Here is a 16,258-nt window from a genome sequence, read left to right as displayed (position 1 = left end):
CTGCATAAAACACCTCACTCCCATGTTATTGAAAACACCTCATCACCACGATATTGAAAACACCTCACCGCCACGGGATTAAAATCACCACACTGCTTCGTAATGAAAAATACCTCACGGCCATGTTATTGAAAACACCTCGCCCCACGTTGATAAAAACATCTCACCGCCACATTGATAAAAATAACTCTCCCCATGTTATTAAAAATGCCTCACCACCAAGTTATGAAAAACACCTCACCACCACATTATTAAAAACACCTCACTCCCGCATTATTAAAAATACCTCTCCGCCACGTTATTAAAAACAAATCACCGCCACGTTGATAAAAAAAAGATACCTCTCCCCACGTTAATAAAAACACCTCACCACCACATTATTAAAAACACCTCACTCCCACATTTTTAAAACAGCTCTCCGCCACATTATTTAAAACAAATCACCACCACTTTATTAAATACACCGCAACACATTATTAAAAACAAAACACCGTCATGTTATTTAAAATACCTCTCCACCACGATATTAAAAACACCTCATCACCACCACGTTATTAAATACACCACAACACCACATTATTAAAAACAAAATGCCATCACGTTTTGAAAACACCTCACTACCACATTATTAAAAACATCTCACTCCCACGGTATTGAAAACACCTCAGCACGTTATAAAAAACACCTCACCTACATGTTATTATAAACACCCCACCACCACATTATTGAAAACACCTCACCACCACATTATTAAAAACACCTCACCATCACATTATCAAAAACACCTCACCACCACGTTATAAAAAACACCTCACCACCACGTTATTGAAAGCACCTCATTCCCACAGTCGTAAAAACACTTCACTGCCACGTTATTGAAAACACCTCACTTCCACTGCATTAAAAACACCTCACTGCCACGTTATTGAAAACACCTCATCACGATATTGAAAACACCTCACGCCACGGGATTAAAATCACCACACTGCTTCGTAATGAAAAATACCTCACCGCCATGTTATTGAAAATACCTCTCCCCACGTTAATAAAAACACCTCACCACCACGTTGATAAAAAATACCTCTCCCCACGTTAATAAAAACACCTCACCACCACATTATTAAAAACACCTCACTCCCACATTTTGAAAAACACCTCTCTGCCACAATATTTAAAACAAATCACCACCACGTTATTAAATACACCGCATCGCCACATTATTAAAAACAAAACACCGCCATGTTATTTAAAATACCTCTCCACCACGATATTAAAAACACCTCATCATCACGTTATTAAAAACACCTCACCGCCACGGGATTAAAATCTCCACACTGCTTTGTAATGAAAAATACCTCACCGCCACGTTATTGAGAATACCTCACCGTCACGTTGATAAAAACACCTCACCACCACGTTATGAAAGACACCTCACCACCACATTATTAAAAATACCTCTCCGCCACGTTATTAAAAACAAATCACCACCACGTTATTCAATACACCGCAACGCCACATTATTAAAAACAAAACACCGCCATGTTATTTAAAATACCTCTCCACCACGATATTAAAAACACCTCACTCCCACATTTTTAAAACACCTCTCCGCCACATTATTAAAAACAAATCACCACCACGTTATTAAATACACCGCAACGCCACATTATTAAAAACAAAACACCGCCATGTTATTTAAAATACCTCTCCACCACGATATTAAAAACACCTCATCATCACGTTATTAAAAACACCTCACCTCCACGGGATTAAAATCACCACACTGCTTTGTTATGAAAAATACCTCACTGCCACGTTATTGAAAATACCTCACCGTCACGTTGATAAAAACACCTCACCACCACGTTATGAAAGACACCTCACCACCACATTATTAAAAATACCTCTCCGCCACGTTATTAAAAACACCTCACCACCACATTATTAAATACACCTCTCCGCCACGTTATTAAATACACCTCACCACCACGTTATTCAATACACCGCAACGCCACATTATTAAAAACAAAACACCGCCATGTTATTTAAAATACCTCTCCACCACGATATTAAAAACACCTCTCCGCCACGTTATTAAATACACCTCACCACCACGTTATTCAATACACCTCACCACCACGTTATTAAATACACCTCACCACCACGTTATTAAATACACCGCAACGCCACATTATTAAAAACAAAACACCACCATGTTATTTAAAATACCTCTCCACCACGATATTAAAAACACCTCATCACCACGTTATTAAAAACACCTCTCCGTCACGTTATTAAATACACCTCACCACCACGTTATTCAATACACCGCAACGCCACATTATTAAAAACAAAACACCGCCATGTTATTTAAAATACCTCTCCACCACGATATTAAAAACACCTCACTCCCACATGTTTAAAACACCTCTCCGCCACATTATTAAAAACAAATCAGCACCACGTTATTAAATACACCGCAACGCCACATTATTAAAAACAAAACACCGCCATGTTATTTAAAATACCTCTCCACCACGATATTAAAAACACCTCACTGCCACGTTATTGAAAACAGCTCACCACCACATTATTAAAAACATCTCACTCCCACGGTATTGAAAAAACCTCACCATCACATTATCAAAAACACACCACCACATTATAAAAAACACCTCACCACCACGCTATGAAAAACACCTCACCACCACATTATTGAAAACACCTCACTCCCACGGTATTAAAAACACCTCACTCCGACGGTATTAAAAACACCTCACTCCGACGGTATTAAAAACACCTCACTCCGACGGTATTAAAAACACCTCACTCCCACATTATTGAAAACACCTCACTCCCACGGTATTAAAAACACCTCACTCCGACGGTATTAAAAACACCTCACTCCCACATTATTGAAAACACCTCACTCCCACGGTATTAAAAACACCTCACTCCGACGGTATTAAAAACACCTCACCACCACATTATTAAATACACCTCTCCACCACGTTATTAAATACACCTCTCCGCCACGTTATTAAATACACCTCACCACCACGTTATTCAATACACTGCAACGCCACATTATTAAAAACAAAACACCGCCATGTTATTTAAAATACCTCTCCACCACGATATTAAAAACACCTCACTCCCACATGTTTAAAACACCTCTCCGCCACATTATTAAAAACAAGTCATCACCAGGTTATTAAATACACCCCAACGCCACATTATTAAAAACAAAACACCGCCATGTTATTTAAAATACCTCTCCACCACGATATTAAAAACACCTCACTGCCACGTTATTGAAAACAGCTCACCACCACATTATTAAAAACATCTCACTCCCACGGTATTGAAAAAACCTCACCATCACATTATCAAAAACACACCACCACATTATAAAAAACACCTCACCACCACATTATTAAAAACACCTCACTCCCACATTATTGAAAACACCTCACTCCCACGGTATTAAAAACACCTCACTCCGACGGTATTAAAAACACCTCACTCCGACGGTATTAAAAACACCTCACTCCGACGGTATTAAAAACACCTCACTCCGACGGTATTAAAAACACCTCACTCCCACATTATTGAAAACACCTCACTCCCACGGTATTAAAAACACCTCACTCCGACGGTATTAAAAACACCTCACTCCCACATTATTACAAACACCTCACTCCCACGGTATTAAAAACACCTCACTCCCACGGTATTAAAAACACCTCACTCCCACATTATTACAAACACCTCACTCCCACATTATTAAAAACACCTCACTTCCACGGCAGTAAAACACCTCACCATCACGTTATCAAAAACACCTCACCACTATATTATTAAAAACACCTCACTCCAATGTTACTATGGAATAGGCAAAGCCTAGAAGTGAACGTAGAATTCCTCTTACATTCGATGCTGCAATTTCCGGTTACTTCGGCCTGGATTCGGGATCAGCGATCAAATAATGTAAATCACGATTAAAAATTATTTTTTGATGACGCGGGAGATAAATTTATTATAAAATTAGGTAGACTTAAAACTGCTCGAGTATTTACTCTCTAGTTTTGTTGTTAATTTTTTAGTCATAAAGGTGTGATTGGGTACACTATAGATCAAATTAATTATTTGTGCATTTCTATAACCGTGAAAACACTATGCATATTACCTCAACATTACCTTCACAACAACAACTACACCGCCGAGAACAGGATCTCATCTAAAAAAAATAAATATTACCTCAACATTACCTTCGCAACAACCACACCGCCTAGAACAGGATCTCATCTGAAAAAAGTAATATTGCCTCAACATTACCTTCACAACAACAACTACACCACCTAGAACAGGATTTCCTCTGAAAAAATTAATATTTCCTCAACATTACCTTCACAACAACAACTACACCGCCTAGAACAGGATCTCATCTGAAGAAATTAATATTACCTCAACATTACCTTCACAACAACAACTACACCGACTAGAACAGGATCTCAACTGAAAAAATAAATATTACCTCAACATTACCTTCACAACAGCTGCACCGCCAAGAAAAGGATCTCATCTGAAAAAAAAAATTACCTCAACATTACCTTCACAACGAAATCTACACCGCCTCGAACAGGATCTCATCTGAAAAAATTAATATTACCTCAACATTACCTTCACAACAACAACTACACCGCCTCGAACAGGATCTCATCTAAAAAAATTAATATTACCTCAACATTATCTTCATAACAACAACTACATCATCTGGAACAGGATCTCATCTAAAAAAATTAATATTATGTCAACATTACCTTGACAACAACAACTACACCTCCTAGAATAGGATCTGATCTAAAAAAAATTATATTACCTCAACATTATACCTCCACATTACCTTCACAACAACAACAACTACACCGCCTAGAACAGGATCTCATCTAATAAAAATTAATATTACCTCAACATTACCTTCACAACAACAACTACACCGCCTCGAACAGGATCTCATCTAAAAAAATTAATATTACCTCAACATTATCTTCATAACAACAACTACATCATCTGGAACAGGATCTCATCTAAAAAAATTAATATTATGTCAACATTACCTTGACAACAACAACTACACCTCCTAGAATAGGATCTCATCTAAAAAAAATTATATTACCTCAACATTATACCTCCACATTACCTTCACAACAACAACAACTACACCGCCTAGAACAGGATCTCATCTAATAAAAATTAATATTACCTCAACATTACCTTCACAATAACAACTACACCGCATAGAACAGGATCTCATCTGAAAAAAAATTATTTCCTCAACATTACCTTCACAACGACAACTACACCGCCGAGATCAGGATCTCTCAGCGGTGACGTCACACGTCGCCATGTAAACGATTGTAAAACAAAAAGTGTTTATTCTGCCTCAGAGTCGAAGACTATTGCCACGATGTGCGATGCACTCTTACAGGTACGAAGTTTCTTTCAGTCCAGGGTCACAGTACCGAGAAAAACGTGACTCGACCGCGAGGAGGAGCACAAAATTGGTCCTTCAGTATTAATATATAGATAGGATTGCACACCCTGAAGTGTACCTGGATCAGAGGCAAGTCCCTCAAACCCTCTGGAGAGACCCTTAGACCCTGAATTTTTTTTATGTCGTGAACAAAGTTTGTAACGTCATGAGTGATGAAGGTTGTGATGAAATTTCATTGAAATTGTGAATGTAGTTTCGGAGAAGGAGGCAAATATCTATTTTGGGGAGCTCAAACTCCCCCCACACCCCCCTAAACCCTGAATATTTAATGCCGTGAACAAACTTTGGTACAACACAAGTGATAATGGTTGTGGTTAGGTTTCATCGAAATTATGTGTGTAGTTTCAGAGAAAAGAGCAAATACCCTTTTTTAGGGGGGGGGGGTCAAACCTCTTCACCCCCACCCACCCCCCAGACACCACCTCATGAGTGCAAATTTTGATGTGGTCAATTCACCTTCGTCACTCATCAGATGTCAAACTTGTGGCTGAGTTTCATCAAAATTGTGTTTGGTTCAAGCGATAATGACTGAAGTGTTTATGGATTGACTCACTCACTCAAACACTGCTCGATCACATAAGCTCACCTGACTAAAGTCCAGGTGTGCTCACATTAACAATTCCTTTCATGTCGTGAGGCACATAGGCCTGCTGAAGCAATTTCATGAATTGACACCAGGTGTGGGGTTGACTCAGCCTGTCATCCTTCCAAGGTTGGTGAAATGGGCACCAGTGTACTGGTAATAGGGGCATTGCATCAGCGGTGCCCCCTTATGCGGTAGCAGTGGCAATGCACCATTATTCATAGCCAGTTGAAATCATGAAATCACGCCACCACAACAAGACAGTGAAAGTATTAAAAATTAAAAATTAAAAATAAATAATCCATGGCATGGATTTACATAACACACGAACAGACTTCAAAACTATGAAATGTAAACAAATGATACCATGGTAGTTTTTAAGGCTGAACACAATGAAGCACGAAAGAGAGGTGCCAAGTCCAGTGGGGCTCAAAGGAGCACTTGGTGTGGTTACAGGCGAAGGTAATGGCAGTTTAGACACACTCACACACAGACCTTGCTCGAAAGAGATTGCTTATCGACATTTTTCAAAGAGGTGTAGGAATGCTGAGCCACGTACTCGCACAAGCGACGATGACAATTGTGCGGGTTCCCTTCATTATTTCATCGTAAGACGCCATTTCTGGATAAGGTTGCTTATTTTTCTCCACAATTATTTGATAAAATGACCTATAATCGAGTCTGAGCTCGTTTTTTGATGCAAATTCAGTTATTATACAACATATAAAAATAATAGTTCAGATCTGAAATGTTATGTATTGATTTTGGATACCGTGACCAAGTTGGACAGAAAGTTACATTAATACTGCTCAAAGCATTCTGGGTAAAACCAAGATTGTAAGCAAGTATCACTGAGTTATGCCTGGTGTTGGCTTAATGGTTAGGGAGGTGGGCTTGGGATCTGAGGGTCCTGAGTTCAAACTCCACTCAACTGTTGAATTAATACCAGGTGGGGTTAACTCGACCTGTCATCCTTCCGAGGTCGGCAAAATGAGTGCCAGCATGCTGGTATACTGCGTCGGAGTGGTGACCCCTTCAGGATTATGCCCAATAGCCAAGGAGACTGCTTAAGCAGCACCAACGCTCTGCACAGAATATGGTCCCAATGGATGGATGGATCACCGAGTTCTTTGCGAAGGAGAGCACTAAAGCAAATGAAATTCCCAATTTCTGCACAATTCGATGATGTCTTTCACAGAGAATTGTATTTACATCATGGAGGCAGTGGAACAATGGCAGTGACCTGGTGAGTGGCCATGATCATTCCCATGAACCAACTGCCGTCACTCAAGAGAACATTAAACGTGTTGAACAGATCATTTTTGCGAACTTCCAGATTACGAGAAGTGAAATTACCGAAGAATTTCATGACAGTGTTGAAAAGGAGGAAACAATTCAATGAGGTCGATGCAAGACCTGTCCCAAAATACGAATGCCCATTTTGGTCTCTACTCGTGTGGACATTACAATTGAGCTCTTGGAACACTAGTAGAGGGAAGGAGATGATTTATTGAAGAAGATTGCGACAAATGATGACCGCACCTTGGTCCATTATTTCATTGCAGTTAAAGCAAGCCAGCATGCAGTGGAAACATTCTTGGAACACCACAACCACCAACAGCACCACCAACACCCAAGGTTCATCCGCCAGACAAAAAAATGGCAGTGGTGTTTTGGTAGCTTAATTGATATGGTGTTTCTTGAACTTTGTGGAAAGTCTCAATACACAGCACTAAAGTGACTTGGTACATAATGAAGTGAGAAGAGCGATATGCAGGTAACGGCCAGGTATGCGGTCTCAGGGTGAAACTTTCTGTTTCTTCTGATGGTCGAAATCCAGTGACAGTGTGGGTACTGCCAAAGCAATCTCATGGCAAGGATTATGCTGGATGATTTGTACTATCTTCCCAGAGGGTGGAAGTTTATGCCAGGATAATGCTCGCCCCAATGCAGGAAATGTGACCACTATTGAAGCGGAGTGGGTCAGGACATTCTAAGATTATTTTCATCCAGTCAAGACTCGCCACCTTGTAATGTTCATCTCTTTAGACCACTCAAAGAGCATCTAGGTGGTGTTAAGTTTGCGATAGAGAAATCAAAGCACGTGTCCTGAAATTGCTGCATACGCATAAGATTTCATCCAGGTGGCATTGAGTGCCACCACATCGATCTGGGAGACACGGTACATGGCAGCAGGGGAAAACGTTCATAAATCAGTGAGGTTTCATAAACTTCTCTGTACTTGATGTTCAGAATAGAAAGTGCACGTCAGCCTTGAACTGCTTTCGTACATAATACATAAGTGGCACACGAAGTACTGCGTGTGTTTGGCTGGACTAAATTATTAAGTGAACACATTAAGTAATTTTACACTGTACTTTCCAATTCACTTGATTATTATCAATCACCTGAAACATTATTTCGTAAATCACATGGCATGTCTGAAATTTCCATCAATTAAAAAAATCAAAAACTTGCTTCAAACATTGCAAATCTTTGGCACTAACAATAATAATAGTAATAATAATAATAATAATAATAATAATAATAATAATAGCCAGAATTGCTTTGCAATACATTCCCCTTAACGATCACAATGAATGTTCGGAAGATAAAAAAACTTAGGTTGCGTTAATGCATACTCGAACAGACACCGGAACCAAAATGAAGAAGAAAAAACCCTGTGCCCCCACTGTGTTTGGGTCTATACGGCAAAATAAAAGGAAAAGCAATTTTAATTTACTGATACCTTTTGTAGACTAAAAACCAATAAAGACAACTCAGTTAACAAACCGGAGATAAAAATTAGTTTGCTTTAACACACGCTCGAGCCGATGCAGGAATCAAAATGAAGACGAAGAAGCCCTCTGTCCACCGTGTGTTGTAGGTTTCTCGGTTTTGCCTATTTCATATTAAAAGTAACCCGATGTACATGCATGAAGCAAAAACATGTGCACAGTTTATATGCACATATAATACTGTCGGACCCCCACTATTTCATGGACCCCGTTCAATCACAAGTCATAAAGAGTGACCCACTTTGACATTCACGTATTGGCGATTTTTTTTTTATTTTTTGGTGTTTTTTTCATGACTTGTTTCCAAATATCCACCTGGGAAATTGGAAATCAGCCAACATCACAGCATTACATTAAAAAAAAGGTGCAAAAACTGATCCCCTTAACGACATCCCAATTAGCTTACTTTACTTCCAATCATCAGCAAGGTCATGGAATCCATCATCACAGTTGACATAAAATCATTCCTCTTCTCCATCAGCCTCATCTCAGATCATCAATTCGGATTCAGACCTGGTCACTCTACCTTGGACATTCTGCTTCTACTCTCCGAACAATGGTGGAGGCCCTCAATATAAGACATCAGATCATGGCCGTCTCTCTGGACATATTGTTGTGGGCCGGAGTTCCGGGGCGATAATCGACCACTAGGGGAGCAGTAGGGTCGTCTCCACCGAACACCCTGGAATTTAGGTCGTGACTCTCGGATAAGTCCAAAAGGTCACGGGTTCCTTAGCGGACCGTGGTCACCAATATTTCGACGGCGTGGGGTAGGGTTAATTGCCTAATTTTGATATACCTAAGTACCCACGTCGTCTAACTACCGGGGAAAACCACACCCTCGACGGACCTCGGGCGGAACGGGCCATTTACCAAGCCCGATCCTGGTGTAAACTGAGCGGGGATAACAAGATCTATCGGTCCAAATGAACAGTTTACGGCACGAATGGCCTTACTACTTCTCAAGCCTGCACCGTGCTGGGTCAATGGTAGAAATGACAGGCAATGAACTGGAACATTTAATAATTGGGGGTTTATTTATAATGCGGGCAATAATCGGGAAGGGAGACAGAGCAGAGTTGCAACCGAATAAAATGCAATATATAATGAAAAGAAAACACTGAAACAATTCTACCTAACAGACTGGCGACACACACACACACACACACACACACACACACACACACACACACACACACACACACACACACACACACACACACACACACACACACACACACACTAAATGGACCCCGTGGGTCTTTATTCGGCCCCTCAGCCCAGAGGGAAGGCGAGCTGGGGGAACAAAGCCTGGCTGGGTACCTTCCCACCTCGTGCGGTCACACCAGACTTCAACCCACGACCCTGGCTGCTCAGCCACCACCACCACGAGGAGCCACCGCAAAGGACCACAGACCACGATCGAGACCAAGCCACCACCACAGACCAAAAGCAATAGGCCACGATGACTGCAGTACTCTGGTCCTGACAACCACTCTACTCTTCCTCTTCTCCGGCCACTCACCTCCTGATTGGACGAGCGGTTGTCGGGTGATCAATGGCCTCCCCTCATTGGTCGGGCCGAACACTCCATCTGGCTAAGACAGAGTCAGCCCTGAGGTGATGAGCTTCCTGATCGGACAAGGGGTTGTCGGGTGATCAATGGCCTCCCCTCATTGGTCGGGCTGAACACTCCATCTGGCTAAAACAGAGTCGGCCATGAGGTGATGAGCTTCCTGATTGGACAGGGGGGAACCCCCTCCTTTCCTGGGTGGAGTCGGAGCTCTGAGGTGAAGAAATCTCCGCTCACTTCCGTGGCCGAGCTCACGTGGGCAATGGCGTTGATGGTGCGAAGTAGTGAAGGGGATATTTAATGTAAAAAAAAACCTGACTCTAAAGAAACCCACAGTGCACACATGTAATTCCCGTTAGATATAGGGGATGGGGCCCTAACTATAAACACATACTTATCGAAATAACTGAACTGCTGGGACTCTGCCTGTCTGTGTGCAAGAGGCTTCCAAATCCGTAACAATATCTCGAGCTTTGATCCAGTCTGGCACCCTGGTTTGCTGTCCAAACTGTCTGATTATGGAATCCAAGGCCAACTCCACTCTTGGATTCCTGACTTCCTCCACTCTCATGGACGACGTGTGGTTCTCAACGGAACCCTTTCATCTCCTCTCCCTGTCAAGGCTGGAGTACCCCAAGGCAGTGTTCTAGGCCCCATATTATTCCTAATATTCATCAATGATCTCACTAAAGCCTTAGTCACATTTGCTCTACGGCTCGGATATGGCGGCCATACCCCCCCCCCCCGAATTGACAGAAACATGCAGCGGCCGCAGAGTTTCTGAGGTGGCCTTAGGGTGGCCCTACGCCGTATGGCTATCTTTTACAGGCTGTAGGGGTCGCCGTGGAATTATAGCGCGGAGTTATAACTTTTTTCATTTCTACGTTGGCCGTAGCAATTCGACAAGCCAAGCTGTGACGTAGATGTGTTCCACGTCGACCGTACATAGGGTGTACGGTGGGCTAGTGTTATTCGTGCGTCTGCCGTAGGCTCTTATCAATGAAAAATAAATTTTGCCAACCCCCAAAAAATTACGGCGGCCGCACTATTTCCACAGTCGCCGTAGGGTAATCCTAAGGCGTCCCTGTATTCAACGTACGGTGGCCTTGCAATCTGTGTGACTACCTGCGGGCAACGCAGGGTTGACGCATGGTTCCCCTACGCCCGCCGTGCATCCTACGTACGGCCTCCGTGGCAGTCTGCATCGACCGTGCGTCCACCATGTGCTACTGCTATAGATCGGAGTATCGGTGCTTGCCTCTACTCCAAACTGGTATATTCAGTGATATATATTAAAGTTATAGTATATTCAGTTATATATATACTGGTATATTCCGAACTGTTATATATTTTATTTCAGTAAAAAAAGAACTGGTATATATACACCCACTCGTTATCGTCCGTCTGGCCGCACGTTCGCCTTAGGGCCCCCCTGCGGTCACCTTGCGGGCACCTTGAGGCGACCTTGCGTCTGCCTTGAAAATTCTATGGCCACCGCAGGGACGCCCTAAGGTGCAACATCAAATGAAAGACTGTACGGCACCCCCATGTTTTCGGTCTCCACAATTTCTAAATACATCATGCGGCTCCCCGAAAAATAAAAATATATGTGACTGCTACATTGTGTGACCGTGGAAATACTGCGGCCGCCCTATAATTGCTAGTGGCCATAGATTTTGTAGACCCTACTGCTGCCCTATAATTGCTAGTGGCCATAGATTTTGTAGACCCTACGGCCGCCGTGACAAATGTGACTTAGGCCTAACTCTCTGGAATATCCTCTCTATCTCTTTGATGATGACTCCACTCTCTGCCGTGACATCTCTCATCCTTCTGTCAGACAGACAACAGCCTCTTCTCTCTCTTCAGGCCTTAACAAAATCATGAACTAGTCAAACGCAATTAAGCTTATGTATCCATATTGTCCACCCTTTGCGCTGAGGACTGACCCATGTTTAATATGTGATATGTTCTACCTTTTAAAAAGGGTATAACTCTGTGAAAAATTGCCGAAATGCCCTAAAATTCGAGCCTGTAACTTATCATGACATAGCCATGCACCAAGTTTCAGTTGAATATGTTGAAGGGTGTGGGGAAAAAAAAGTCTGAAAAACCACAGGTGGGACGGATGGACGGACGGACAGAGAGCAAACCTAGAGTCCCCTTCGGTAAAACTCGTCAGGGACTAATAATGATAATAATATTAATAATGTATACGAAGAAAAGAAAGCTTCTCATGTGGAATGCATTACCCGTGACAATTGTTGAGCAACTACCCTGCTGAGATGAGTTGTCAAAGAGCGATACAACCAGAAACAACCAAAAAGGTTTTCATCGTGGGTCGAGCCACCCATCGACAATACTCCCAAGTCCCAAGACAAATACATACGTGTGGCCGATCCTATCCCAAGAGGCCTTTAAACTGAAGTGCCTGTATTATATCGTAACACGTAACACCGCGACAAGATGGAGGTGGGACTAAAGCATATACCGAAGACAGACTAACCATAGAAGAGGGGATTCGGAACAAAACTGTGATTAGAATAAAGACCACAGAAAACCAAAGAGCCACACTGGAAGAATGGCACGTGAACCACAACTTCATTGACCAATCAGCATAGTTCTGATAGTTAAAAGGTTCCGGTCTGAAGACAGGGGGAAGCCTTAAATGTGTCAGCACAAGATCAGGTGGTAAACACGAAGTACTACCAGAGGGATATTGTAAAACCACGTGACAGCAGTGTCTGCAAAACTTGCCGCGACACGATGAACATCTTGATCACATCATGGCTGTGTCCGGTTCATAAATTACAACCAAGTCCATGCATTTACACAATGCAGTTGTGGAGTATATAAACTAGGAAACTGGAGAAACAAATGAAGTACTGGAAATATGGTGGCAGCATCAAACGCGGAATATGGTGGACAACAAAGAAGCAACAATCTTGTGCCAAATGAGGATACACACTGACATCCCTATTAAGGACAAGACGAACAAACAAGGCATTGTGATCGATGTAGCTCTCCCATCAGACAAGAAAGGTACAGAGAAAGAGACTGAAATGCTGTCAATGTAAAGAGACCTGTTTATTGAAATACAGCAGATGAGACGTGCAGAACACCATGATAACAACGGTAAGTGATCCAACAGATCTGGTGAAGAACCTACAGAACGAGAAAGGCACTCGGTACAGAGTGTAGTCTCGCCTCGCGCATTCATTCTGAACATCGTTACCATCGTTAAATGAACACACGACTATTATGGCCCATACACCTGTATCATTCATGCACCCCATTGTGTCCCATGCATTGCCATTATTGATTATTTATTGATTGATTATTGGGATATTTAACGACCACTTTGGTGCACATTATGGCTAAATTGCATCAATGAAGGTGAATATGAAATAAAAAAATTCAAACTATATTCAAAAACCCATGGCCAGTCGATTACTGTCGGACCCCGCTATTCATGGGGGATACGTTCCTGGAAAATGCCACAAATAGCAAATCAGTGAATAGCAGGGCATTATTTCAATGGAAAAAGGGAGGATAGGTTCCCGCCGGTTAGTGATTCATGAGGGAAAAATCGAAAACTCCCATGAAAAACCATGAATACGCACGCAAAAACGCGAGAAAAAAAAAACCTTCCGCAAAAACACCGTGAAAATGGCCGCGAATATGTGGAGCACAGGACCGTCGTGAATGTCGAAGCAGGTCACATTTTATAAACCGTGAATACGCGGGATCCGCGAATAGCGAATCCATGAATACCCGGGTCCGGCAGGATGTATATGTAGGCTATGAAGTTTCGGATCGATCTGTTCAGCGATTCTAGAGAAGATTTTTTACGTTTCTTATTTTCAATCTAATGTAGGTGCAAGACCGCGTGACCGATGACGCCATATTTTTAATTCTTCACTCACATCGGATCGTAGATCAGACACAGTATTTAAAATTTCAGATTTTTTTGGACAAGGATTTCGATTCAACCAGTTATGGCTGGAATTCCACTTCACCGATGATGTCATCGTTATCGACCTGTATACCCCCTTGGAGAGTTCCTTACCTGCGCTAAGTGTCAATTTTTTTCGTTAAGCCATTTCAGAAATGCCCAAAGTTTTTCCTTTTTTCCAACATGACTGCCATACCGCATCACCTATGATGTCATAGTTATCGATAAAACATTCTCCATGGGTAGGCACTCCAAAATTGAAAGTTTTGTGTCAATCGCCCAAGTAGTTGCAGAGAAAACGAATTTAAAAGTGAATAAAGGTGAAAAGGTGAGGGTGGAAAAAAAAATGGTTCCCAAATAAATAATTCATCCATCCACTGGGACCATACCCTGAACAGTGTTGTTGCTGCCAAAGCAATCTCCTGGGCTATTGGGCACAATCCTGGACAGGTTACCACCCCAATGCAGGGTACTCAAATGGCTCAATCATCCCAGCAAGCTGAAACTCATTTTGATGACTTGAGAAAGATGACAGGCTGAGTGAACCCCACCTGGTTGTATTCAATGGCTAAACAGGATTTAGAACTCAAGACCCGAGGATGCCAAGCCCACCACCCGAACCATTAAGTCAAGACCAGGATAATAATAGCAATAATAATACGAAAAAGTTATCAATAAAAGGTCAAGATTTCACAAGTGACATGACCGTGAGACCTTTAGGTAATATAAAGGTCCATGAGATGTTACGCTCAATGAACTGCACACTTCATGCTCACTCACGTGTCACATTGTTGTGTATCAGATGATGTTTAAATCCTCTACCTGCTGAACATTTATTCAACTGCTACCAGTGAATGACGTCACGATGAAGGTGTTAAATCGACCACGGGATTACTTGCTTCTGCATACAAATACTGCATTGAAATACAAACAATTATGGGTACTTCCCAGGTATTCTTGCATCACCTGACTCCATAATCACTAACCTGGAATGATGTTTCAATGTTTCTCGATTTCCAGAAATAAACCCTTTATGGTAGTGTTTAACTGCTCTTTGCATGCTCATGCTGTAGCTGTCAACATCAGGCCAAGTGGAATTAGGCACGAACTCAATTGGAGCGGTCCCTCCGGTACACCAACTGTGGTAGATCGAATGGTCCTTCGATCTATGTGGAGCTTTAATTAAAGCTCAGCATCCTTCATGTTCAAAAACTACTTAATAGCTCGTTTATTTGTTCCCCGCCCCTCCTCAAAGTTGCCAATACTGCGAAACAAGACAGTAGCTTTGAGCCATTGACACAACCATCGTGCAGATGTATGAAGCCTTTTGTAAGGAACTTCATACCGGCTTTCGGCGACCACAGCCTAACAAAATGTAGTGAATCAAATTGATTTACCAGTCCTTTGATTGGAGGGATGGACAGGTTTTTGTTCTTAATAACAATTTGTTGGCACTTTAGGAATGCCAATGATCAGGGAAGACCGAACCTCATTTTCATATGTGCACGAGAACAAACCAAAACAAACCAAACCACAAGATCTACTCAGGTTTGAAAGGTAGTGTATGGTCAAAAAGTGAGTGCAAGGACACAGAGCAGAAGACATAATGCACTCATCGAAGGATGGTGTGTTCCACAATAGAATAGGTACACCTGTGCACAAGCAGGAGAGCAGTTAAAGGTGGAATCCTACAATCCCACGACGACTATCTGATCATTCAGTGGTGAGCACGAGTCGAATAGTAACGCAGACTTCATCGTCCTGCCATTCCCCACATTTGAAACCAGAAGAC

The 16,258-nt window shown here is 42.1% G+C and overlaps 1 long non-coding RNA gene across 1 annotated transcript in view; it reads left to right on the top strand.

Moving 5' to 3' along the window:
* The first annotated feature begins 4,075 nt into the window (after window positions 1–4,075).
* LOC147027390 (uncharacterized) overlaps window positions 4,076–16,258 on the top strand; it is a 76,332-nt gene continuing 64,149 nt past the window's right edge. Inside the window, exon 1 of the long non-coding RNA XR_015057025.1 lies at window positions 4,076–5,491. This is a non-coding gene — a long non-coding RNA (uncharacterized LOC147027390). The remainder of the gene's footprint in view (window positions 5,492–16,258) is intronic.

The sequence above is a fragment of the Eptatretus burgeri genome, chromosome 4 (assembly GCF_056783735.1).
Source record: "Eptatretus burgeri isolate ZD-2024b chromosome 4, Ebu_testis_v1, whole genome shotgun sequence".
Classification (NCBI taxonomy): domain Eukaryota; kingdom Metazoa; phylum Chordata; class Myxini; order Myxiniformes; family Myxinidae; genus Eptatretus; species Eptatretus burgeri.
Note: the sequence above shows the minus strand (reverse complement) of the source record. Positions and strands in the feature narration are given on the sequence as shown.